Source organism: Gadus macrocephalus, chromosome 22 (genome assembly GCF_031168955.1).
Source record: "Gadus macrocephalus chromosome 22, ASM3116895v1".
NCBI lineage: Eukaryota > Metazoa > Chordata > Actinopteri > Gadiformes > Gadidae > Gadus > Gadus macrocephalus.
Window position 1 is genome coordinate 18596315 of NC_082403.1, and position 11151 is coordinate 18607465.

The 11151-nt window shown below is 46.4% G+C and overlaps 1 long non-coding RNA gene across 1 annotated transcript; it reads right to left on the reverse strand.

The window, feature by feature from the left end:
• Positions 1–8085: 8085 nt before the first annotated feature.
• LOC132451574 (uncharacterized) lies at positions 8086–10856 on the reverse strand. Its single transcript, XR_009524135.1, has 2 exons — positions 10314–10856; positions 8086–9687 (listed from the first exon to the last, which is right to left on the reverse strand). It is a non-coding gene; the product is annotated as an uncharacterized LOC132451574 (long non-coding RNA).
• Between the last annotated feature and the right edge of the window lie 295 nt (positions 10857–11151).

Sequence of the window (11151 nt, forward strand, 5' to 3'; positions counted from 1 at the left end):
GGAAAGAAGGGTCCATATGAAACACCATGGCAACGGTAGTGAAAAATATATATATCGCTTGAAGTGTTATTAAGCGCATTTCAACACCGAAACTATCGTACGATGCTGCATTTTCGACTGAGAATATAACGAATGTCATCCATTTTGTTTTGTGGGGCGAAGCTTGACATGCAAGGTTTTGTTGATATGACGTTTGTCCTATGGGTTTTTATGGGTCACAGTGACATGCAACCTATTCTGTCCTTGAGGTTGGAGATCCCGTTGAATTTGGCTGTTGCACAATTCCATTAAGATTCCCTTTCCTTCTGACTCATCTGCACTCACTCACTCAGCCTCATTGGACACACCTGTTGGTGCCTGCAAACGCAGCCCTAGTCGAGGGAAACTTAAAAGTATGCTGTAGAACTTCAATTTTTAGGTGCATTTGTTCATTCATCTTGGGTTGAAGTGAATTTTGTTTGTGTGTGTGTGTGTGTGTGTGTGTGTGTGTGTGTGTGTGTGTGTGTGTGTGTGTGTGTGTGTGTGTGTGTGTGTGTGTGTGTGCTGAAGAGCGATTGAGGTAGACAGATAGTGTGTGTGTCCTTTATGGTGTAGTTGTTTGGTAGGCCTATATTAAACACATTGCTGTACTTGCTGCTGTTATAAAAAAATTAACGGCGGCATAGTCAGAGTGTGACTCAGTCTCTGACTCATTGACAGCAATCTCTGTTTGTGTGTGTGTGTGTGTGTGTGTGTGTGTGTGTGTGTGTGTGTGTGTGTGTGTGTGTGTGTGTGTTGCGCAAGACAAAGATCTGTGTGTGCACTGTGATGATCATTGAGCTATACAGTGTATGTGGTTGTGATGTTCTTCTGCTATACGTGTGTGTGTGTGTGTGTGTGTGTGTGTGTGTGTGTGTGTGTGTGTGTGTGTGTGTGTGTGTCCCCCTCTAAAAGCTGAATATAAGAGGGACATATTTCACTTTGGCCTGTGGGCCAGGAATGGTATGTATGCCAGGAGGTTCCCCATTTTTTCAAGCATCAGCCTTCAAACTCACTGAAGTGATCCAGCCCTTACTCTCTTCTACTGTTGCCAGGTTCACGTGCCCAGAATGGAAGGATGTGCGCGCCCTGTCACGATCACAGCCGATTCAGAATTCCTCCATCGCACGGTAGCCTCGCACGTCGTGTACGTGGTCGCGCTCGCACTTCAAAGTTGCGACTCGTAAATCAAAACACTTTGGTGCATTTAACAAGTCTGCTTCATAAGCGTGTTGTGGCTTTGGTGCGCGCAGTAGTGTCATTATCTTTGTGTGTGCGTCTGTTGCTGGGATGTTTTATTTGATTTCCATCGTCATAAAAAAAATACTTCACTCCACGTAACATTAAATATAGTTACGTGTCTGAGAGAGAGGAATGAAGGTAGACCTTCAAACTGACAACCTTTCCCACCCATTTCGAAATCATCCGCTGACAAAATAATTTGAGGGGGGAAAAGTGTGCGTGAGCGAGTAAATGTGAGTTGCGTAAGAAACTTATCAGCATGCAATGTGATATAAACAGTGCGGCGTGTGTGTGTGTGTGTGTGTGTGTGTGTGTGTGTGTGTGTGTGTGTGTGTGTGTGTGTGTGTGTGTGTGTGTGTGTGTGTGTGTATGCCAGCTCTGCTTGAAGGCACAGTCACCAAACTACCTGCTAACATTAGTATCAACAGTGTGTGAGGCAACTCTTGGACTGTGATGTTTGTGTGTGTTCATATTCCTGTGTTTGTGTGTTTGCGTGTGTGTGCATGCTTGTCAATAGTTGACAATTAATCAATCATTTCCTGGTAACCCACTGTTTTCCTATTAGCAGCAACACCTCAAAAAACATACACTATATGGGCTTATCCCTTCTTTATAACAAAAACTCTTGCTCTGAAATGCATCCTTTCACCTTAGCCTGGGTCTCTTTATTTTTTCTTTGAATAGATGCAATCTTCCCTTCTGAGTGGCCATGGTCATTTCAGATCAAAAGAGGAAGGAGTTTTTTTGTTTCCCTACTACAAACTATCTATAATTTGGCCATTATTACCAAGTTGGGATAAATGCTCATCTAAATGTAATACATTAGCTCAAGTAAACAAGTTTGCACCAGGCGTCAAACAGAAGACTGTGATCATGACATATGAGACGTATGAGTGCTTTATGTAGATGAACACACAGTGAATGAAATGAACTCAATGAACTGTACAAGAAGAAAACATGACAAGCTAAACAAAAAAAACAGTTGGGAGTAGGGTGTTTGTATGTGTGTGTGTGTGTGTGTGTGTGTGTGTCTATCCATGTATATGCCTCTGTTTGTGTGTGTGTGTGTGCCTGTGTGTGCCTGTGCATGCAGTTGTGTGTTTTGCTGTTTCGCAAGATGCATAACACTCTATCCCGACTTCCCCACCACAATCCTCACTTAATTAACAGTGTTTCTCTCTCTCTCTCTCTCTCTCTCTCTCTCTCTCTCTCTCTCTCTCTCTCTCTCTCTCTCTCTCTCTCTCTCTCTCTCTCTCTCTCTCCCCCTCTCCCTCTCACACACACACACACACACACACACACACACACACACACACACACACACACACACACACACACACACACGACACACGACACACTGATACTGATATTGGCTGCAGCAGTAGTTTGAACCCCAGCCAGGCTGCCGGAAGCTGCCAGCCTGATCCACCAGGGCCAGTCTGGAGGAACACGGAGTGTACACACTCAAGGGTCTGCCGTCTCGCCACTGAGGCTCTGCTACATGACAGCATAGCACTGTGTGTGTGTGTGTGTGTGTGTGTGTGTGTGTGTGTGTGTGTGTGTGTGTGTGTGTGTGTGTGTGTGTGTGTGTGTGTGTGTGTGTGTGTGTGTGTGTGTATGTGTGTTTTGGTGTGTGTGTGTGTAGTTTAACCAGCCTCATGAGGACTATGAGGACCAATCTGCCAGGTCCCTGGGGATCCCGGATCATAAGACTTTACAACCATGACCTTTCCGTGGCCCGCTTCAGCACCCATAGCAATCCATGTCAAAACACAGCAGAACGCCGCTGCCATAAGCCCACCATATAAGAAGAAATAAGGAGGAGAAGAACACACACACTGGACACACACTAGCACATCCCCTTGTCTCCCACAGAGGTAAATACTAAGACACCGTCCAATAATGTTGACTCACACACACGTGACTTCACATGCAATTTGGGGACTGACTAACACATACACAAACACACACACACACACACACACAAACACAGAGCAGATCTGTAAGGACAGAGTGGTGGCTGCTTGTGAGACAGCCTGGGAACCGCCAGTCCACTAATGAGGTCTATCCCATGGGGATTTGGTACTGCACAGTGGAATGTAGCTCTCTGCTCTCTCATGACTGACCTGCCTTGACAGACACACACATACGCACACGCACACATCAGTACATTCTGCTGCTGCCTACTTGCACATAAATGCAAACGGACGTAAGGCATCCAAGAATAGGACGCTTGGATTTCGGCCCGGTTCCTCGTATTGGAGCCAAGTACAGGGAACGAGTACTATCCGGAATCTGACACTAATTTGACACAAAGGCGACTCCACACAGGAAGGGGAGGGAGGGAGGGAGAGAGAGAGAGAGAGAGAGAGAGAGAGAGAGAGAGAGAGGAAGGGACGTTGAATACAGGCAGGGAATAGTTAACCAACAAGTACATAGGGAAAAGGCGAGGAGGTAAAGGAAGAGGTGGGGTAGCCGGGGTCAGAACTATAAGGATATGGAGCTGTAGAGTTGTTTTATGGCACTGAACATTTGTTAGGAGGGGAAGGGCCTGGCTGCCTGGCTGGCTTCTGGTCGGGTTGTGAAACAGACTTCTATGTGCTGGAGAGAGAGGGAGACAGAGACACAGAGAACCATCCAAGTCGTTGCTGAAGGCTGTTGATTTGTGCCTGCTGTCAACTGGCAGACAGGCAGCATGGGTCCCCATCTCTCTCTCTCTCACCAGTTTTCTTTCACTACCCCTTCTCTCTGTGCATGTTGAAAGTGCTGTGAGGAGTTTGAGTTTCCCAGCAAGTCTTCATAGAGCCTTTGTGGTTTTGGAGCAACTTACAGCAAACTTTAAGTTTTGAAAGTAAGAGTATTTGCGCAGTGAGTGCACTGTGTCATGTAGCAGTATGCACGTCCTCCCCACAGTTATTTCTTCATGCATATTCGAGTCAAACCGTAAATGTTCACAATGTCACTACCTAAAATGGTCTGAAAAAAACTTTTTTTGTGCCAGCTGCTGCCTTTGGATCCACGTGTGTTTATATTCTTGACGCGCTCAGAAAGACTTTTAAGGGTGTTGTTAATGTGATCCATTGTGTTTATCTTTACTTTGTGGGGACTGTAATCTTTTTGAACCACCGTGTTTAGCAGTAAAATCGTGCTCTGGTTATTATCAATCATGGCCGCACTTCTCCCCCTGGCACTCGGCCGCGCGTGGCACCTGACTCCCCCTAAAGAGAAACAGAAATGACAGCCAGGCCTGCAACACCGCATGTCTCTGGAAATAAACACAGCAATCATTTGTGTCACAGCCACTGTGTGTGTGCGTGTGCGTGTGCGTGTGCGTGCGTGCGTGCGTGCGTGCGTGCGTGCGTGCGTGCGTGCGTGCGTGCGTGCGTGCGTGCGTGCGTGCGTGCGTGCGTGCGTGCGTGCGTGCGTGCGTGCGTGCGTGCGTGCGTGCGTGCGTGCGTGCGTGCGTGCGTGCGTGCGTGCGTGCGTGCGTGCGTGCGTGCGTGCGTGCGTGCGTGCGTGCGTGCGTGCGTGCGTGCGTGCGTGCGTGCGTGCGTGCGTGCGTGCGTGCGTGCGTGCGTGCGTGCGTGCGTCTGTCTGTCTGTCTGTCTGTCTGTCTGTCTGTCTGTCTGTCTGTCTGTGTGTGTGTGTGTGTGTGTGTGTGTGTGTGTGTGTGTGTGTGTGTGTGTGTGTGTGTGTGTGTGTGTGTGTGTGTGTGTGTTTGTGCGTGTGTGTGTGTGTATGTGTATGCGTGTGTTTCCGCAGGCCAGCCTGTGTGTGTGTTTGTGTGATTCGACCGCCTCGCGGAACTCTTTTGTTTTGGAAACTGTGACAGTGGTTGCCATGGTGCCAGTGTTTGATCCAATGTAATTAAACAAGTCAATTGATTGCGCAACACAGCCTTCCCTCTGGCCTCTCAGTCAGTCAGCCCCGGCGGCGATGGCAGAACCGGACGCATCGTCAAACATTGGGTTATAATACGCCTGGCCCGATACCGCCACTTAAGGTTGATTGCCTTTTCCCCGCAGTGAATTGTCCTCACATGGCCCAGTAGAGATACAGGAAGTAGAAGGGCGTCCCACAAGGCCACATAAGACCTTCAGTCTGGCACAGCAGCCAGGACTTAGATCCGACCCCTCCCTGGGCAGGGGGGGGCTGGAACCAGAAGGATAGATATACACTGAACAATCTAGCCCTGGCTTCACTGTAGCGGTAAACCAGAGCAGTCCCTTCAATCTCTTTTAACTCCATTATCCAGATTTACGCCGTTTGCTGAAACAGTTTGTGCACATAAATCACTCCCCCACCCCCTGCTGGTTGTGGAAGACTTGGTGGTGGCGGTGAAGTCACACTATGACCATGGTGCATCAGTTAAACAGCAAGATTGCATCCAAAGAATCCCTCTTACATGGAAACTCTGATGCCCAGTATTTATTTAATCTGCTAATAGACGGTCGCAGTCTGACCCAATGAGAGAGGCTAGACACAGCATAGCTATGTACTACAAAGGCACAAATTCAAGCTCATGTCCCAATTAGCTGGATTAAATGGACAGACGTTCCACAGCACACATCCTCCAGAGCGTGGAAGGAGGGAGAGCCATGGTTGGGGCTCTGTGTGGCTCAAACCATCAGAGGCATGTTGATTTCTGCTTTTCCTTTACCCGGTACCCACAATGGAGGTGTGTAATTTACACTTTCATTTACTTTTTTCTTTTATTTAGTTTTTCACAAAGTAGTGGTGGAATTCCAGGATGGATCAGGGGCTTTCCTCCTGATGGAAAAGAGACCACGGAGCCAGGACCACCCATGCAAGGAGACGACTGAGGCCTACCTAAGAGGTATAATCCACAGACACCAAGTCGCATATTTCATTATGAAAAAATAATAATGCAGCCCCAATAGTTTCTTGAGCCAAATCCGCTTGGAGCTAAAACTCCATGGAGGATATTGCGCTGAAAAGTGAAGTAAAAACAATGACACGACATAGTTTAGATTCATAACTGTTTCAGGCGCTTATGAGATTTCCTAAGGCTGGTCGGGTCAGTGGAGGTTGACCTGTTGTGAAACAACAGCCTGCTTGAGTTTGGTTGTGTAAAAACAAAGAGAAGGTCATGTGATATGCGGTGCTGTACAACATGTTGGCTTAATGTCATTTTTAAATGGGGATTTCAAAGCTGCCTAAATGACCAAGGTTTAATAATTAGATGGAAGTGCACTTCCAATAGTGTTTACAACAGAATGCTTCTGTGCGTGCATGCGTGTGAGAGAGATAGTGAGAAAGAGAACGAGTGTCCGCCTGTCTGAGAGAGAATAGATATGTGTGTGTTTCTGTGTGTGTGTGTGTGTGTGTGTGTGTGTGTGTGTGTGTGTGTGTGTGTGTGTGTGTGTGTGTGTGTGTGTGTGTGTGTGTGTGTGTGTGTGTGTGTGTGTGTGTGTGTGTGTGTGCGTGTGAGGGAGAGAGAGAAAGATAGAGAGCATGTGTGCGTGCATGCTTGCGTGTGTGTGTGTGTGTATTTGTGTGTGTGTGTGATTATGTGACGGAAAGAGAATGAGAGAGATGACTGTACGGTTGTGCAATAACTGGCCCATTTGCCCAAAGCAAATAGCAACCTTCTAAGAAAGCAAAAGAGGGAATTGTGTTGTGAGAGCTTTTTTTCCCTTTCTTTCTATCTTTCGTTTTTTCTACTAATGTAATTTCAGTTTAATCATGACTTGCACAATTTTTCTGTTTTGTTTGAAGTTGAGCAATGCGTTGATAAAGGTCACAAACAAACTGTGGCACTCCTCGCAAAATATTCTACTGAAATACATCAGGCCGTGGACATGATTCACCCCCAACCTATTTTTACTAGAGTTTCCAGCCTGCATTTCAGCAACCATCCCTCTTCTGGGAACTCCTTGACTTGCCCATTAAACATTTTTATTTTTTGTATGTTATTGTGCTTGAGTAATGTAACTAGCACTGACTCATAATTAACACACATATTACTGACATACTCACCCTTGCTTCCCTTACAACTATTCTGCCTTTCTACCTGCTTGCTGTCGGAAACTTTTGGAAGCATATATTTTTAGAGTCGCTGCATTATTGATCATTTGTGTTGATTTGTTTCTCAAAAGTGGAGATAAGTGCATAAGTGCAATGTGTGTAAGTGTCTTATGAATATATGCCGACAATGAAAGGACAGGTACCAGTGGGTTACTGGGATACTTCAGGAGGTCATCTGGTTTAGCTTGGGATGCTCTGCGGGATAGGTGTAGACTAGACTTGCATGGGCCTGCAAATCTAACATGGCATTCCTGCATAACCATAACCTCTGGAGCGCACGGGTTGCCAGGTGAAAGCCTAAATTATTAGCCTGCTAACAATTCTGAAACACAGAAATGTAAGCTATCCCGCAAAGTAAAGTTATTTTAGAAATGCACCAAGGGCCAACATTCTGAGGATGGTGTAGTTGTATTCTCTGTGCAGTATCCTTAAAGCTGTGTTTATATCTACCCCTAGCTTTGATACGAGCGTGTGGCTATTTATTTGAATTTGAATAGCCCACCTTCTTGCATGTAATTGCATTTTCCTTGACACATATATATTTTTAGATATAAATATATTCATTAATGGACATAATATAAAAAGAAAAATGAAAGGAGATAGGAGGAGAGAAATCCTCTCTTGTAACAGGAAAGTGGGACATCTGTTTAGGGAAAGGCAATATAATGGACGGTGATGAAACAGATGTGCTGGAGACCAGGTTTACCCTTCGTCCATCAGTACAAGATCAGGAGTCAACATTGGGCTGTACCTGTGTGTGTGTGCATGTGCGTGTGCGTGTGTGTGTGTGTGTGTGTGTGTGTGTGTGTGTGTGTGTGTGTGTGTGTGTGTGTGTGTGTGTGTGTGTGTGTGTGTGCGTGTGTGTGTGTGTCTGTGTGTGTGTGTGTGTGTGTGTGTGTATGTGTTTGTGTGTGCGTGTGTGTGTGTGTGTGTGTGTGTGTGTGTGTGTGTGTGTGTGTGTGTGTGTGTGTGTGTGTGTTTGTCTTCATCTGTGAGTATGTGTGTGTCTGTGTGCGTGTGTGGGTGCATGCCTGCCTAAGAGTTAGTAGACAATATACCTTGTGGGTCGTTGTGTGTGTCTCCATGTCATGGTAATTACCCCATCAACTTTACCGGAAAGAGTTGTGTGTATTGGAGTTTATACATGGGAATATAGGGAAGTTACTGTCAGTGAAACAGATTCTCATTTCAGATCCCTTTTCTTTGTTTTTTACACCGGTAGACACTAGGTGGGTGGCTTGAAGGATGACTAACCACACAGACAGCCCCGTGTAATACCTGCCCTGAGATCGCTCACAGTGAATGCATGAATATTTGCAAGCAAGCTTGTTTACCGAAACCCTCGCCGTTCTAATGCACAGATGTCATCTACCTCTTTATCAGCAGATCCCAGGACTGCGTTACTCTCTGTTGTTATAAAATCATGCCATTGAATTGGTCAAATTTACCATTGCATCTAATGCTATCAATCTTCTGAAACGTATATTGATGTGCAGTATTTATATTGTTTGTGTGTGTTATCGCCCAGTATCGCTAGCGGTTCCTGGGGTTTGTGTGCCTTTTTTACCTGCCGCTGTAAACCGAGGACTAAGTTCTCCTTTTGAATATTTACACATCATTTTATTTCTACATCATCACTACCCACCATAAAGGGCATAGTAAATCATTTTAATTAATGACTTCATAAAGACTTCATGTGAGTATATGTTCCTTATTAAACTGTGCCCGCCACATTTTAGTAACACATAAACAGAATTATCATGTGTCATTTCCCTGTAATATAAAAAGAAGATGATTCCGTCCAGTCATTGGTGACTTGACTTGACTATATATTCACTTATTGAGCTTGTATCCAAAGTGACTAACAGGCAAATTTAGATCAGGTCAAAAAAGATGCTCAACATCTTGCTCAAGAAAGCCTTCGGGTTAGGTTGCAGACATTGGGGATCGAACCCAACTGAGGCAGACACACCCAAGCCACTAACACAGCCCTATAATCTGGCTATGTCAATCCAAAGACTACTCAAACACTACCAGAAGAACATTATTTCTCTTAGCATGTCACACGTCTAACATCTGTGGAGAGCTGCCTCAAAACTAGGCAACATCCCCCCAACATCAAACCAACAAAATTATACTGATTATACCGCTTGTTTGAGTGTTTGTGTTATTTCATTTCCTTTTGCTTCATTATCACATACTATGAAATTATCCTCTTCATCTTATTCAGTACGCTGGGGCTCCTGACTGGAGTTGAAAGGATGCTGCTGTGAAGAGAGACTGAGCAGAGGGCTGGTTGTGTTCCTACTTGATCAGCATGGTGTTTTCCCATCACGCCAGGCATCAGTCATAGAGGCATTCATCCAGACAGTAAAGCATCTGTGAAAAGACATGGTGAGATAAGAGCCGCATAACAATTGGCACCACACAGCTTTGATGACGGTGATATATGAATGAGGTGGATTGGGAGAGCAAGAACCGTTCCTAGTTTGTCTTTCATCTCTCTGCCCGCTTTCTGTCTGCCTGCCTGCCTCTCCCTCGAGCTCTCAGCCTCTCTTTCTGTCTCTCTCTCCTGTTTCACCTCCGTCACTCTCTTCCCCATTCTTTCTCACCTTTTCTCTATCTCTCCCCGATTCTCTCTTTCTCCTGCCCTCCCCCCTTTCTCCCTCTCCTGCCCTCTCCCTCTCTCTCTCTAGCCAAAACAAGACCATCAGCCAGGCCTCAGCTCGATCTGAACGACAACATGAAATAGATAGTCTGCAGCCCAGGAGAAGAACAGAAAGCAACGTCACCGCAAGAAATGCACATTCTCCGATACATTATCTTGTGAATGTGTCCTCCATAAGACCCCAGACGCAGGGTTCTTCCTCCTGCGTCTTCCCCCACAGGTCCATACTAGGCATGGAATGCTACCCCTCTCATTCAGACGACAGACAGGACGGACGGGGTCTGTGTGCGTGGCGGTGGCAGACGCCACTAAAACAATAAATTGTGCTGTGTCTCACCTGAGGCCCAGACAGCGGAGTGCTCTTGTTCTGTTATGTGTTCTGTGGGTCTGAGGCCCGTGGGGGGCCTGTGACAGCAGCAGTAGCAGCATGGATTCTCTCCATTCCTCCCAGTCTTCACATTTCAGGATCCAGTCTGCCTCTTAGTCCAAGGGGATAAAGAAGCAGTGGTGTCCAGAGGGAGGAGGAGAGACCAAAACCCTTTCGGAGGGACTCTGCATATTCTTTTTACTTACAATTTGGGCCCCACAACTTACTGGTAATATGCAGCCCTCTAATTATTTGGAGTTTGGAGGACTAATTAGACAGATGGCCAATAGCTTACACCTTGAACCTTTTTTATAGTATGCAGTCGATAATTAGATGCTTGACCATGTTGAAACCATGCAGCTTCAGAAGTTAGTGTTAATTGATTATATTTAGCTCCAGGAAGGCGCAGGCTTTTTTTCAACCGGTTGTTAATTCAGTTCCTGGACAAAATATACAGGGGGTTATTGTGCGAGACATCCAATCCATAACTGCTTCTGACAAGCTGGAGGTGGTGGTGCTGAGGGTGTTAGGGGTGGTGGTGGTGGTGGTGCTGAGGGTGGTGTTGGTGTTGGTGGTGTTGGTGGTGGTGGTGGTGGTGGTAGGGGTGGTGGTGGTGGTGGTGGTGGTGGTGGTGGTGGTGCTGAGGGTGGTGCTGAGGGTGGTGTTGGTGTTGGTGTTGGTGTTGGTGGTGGTGGTGGTGGTGGTGGTGGTGGTGGTGGTGGTGGTGGTGGTGGTGGTGCTGAGGGTGGTGAGGGTGTTGGGGGTGGTGGTGGTGGTGGTGGTGGTAGGGGTGGTGGTAGTGGTGGTG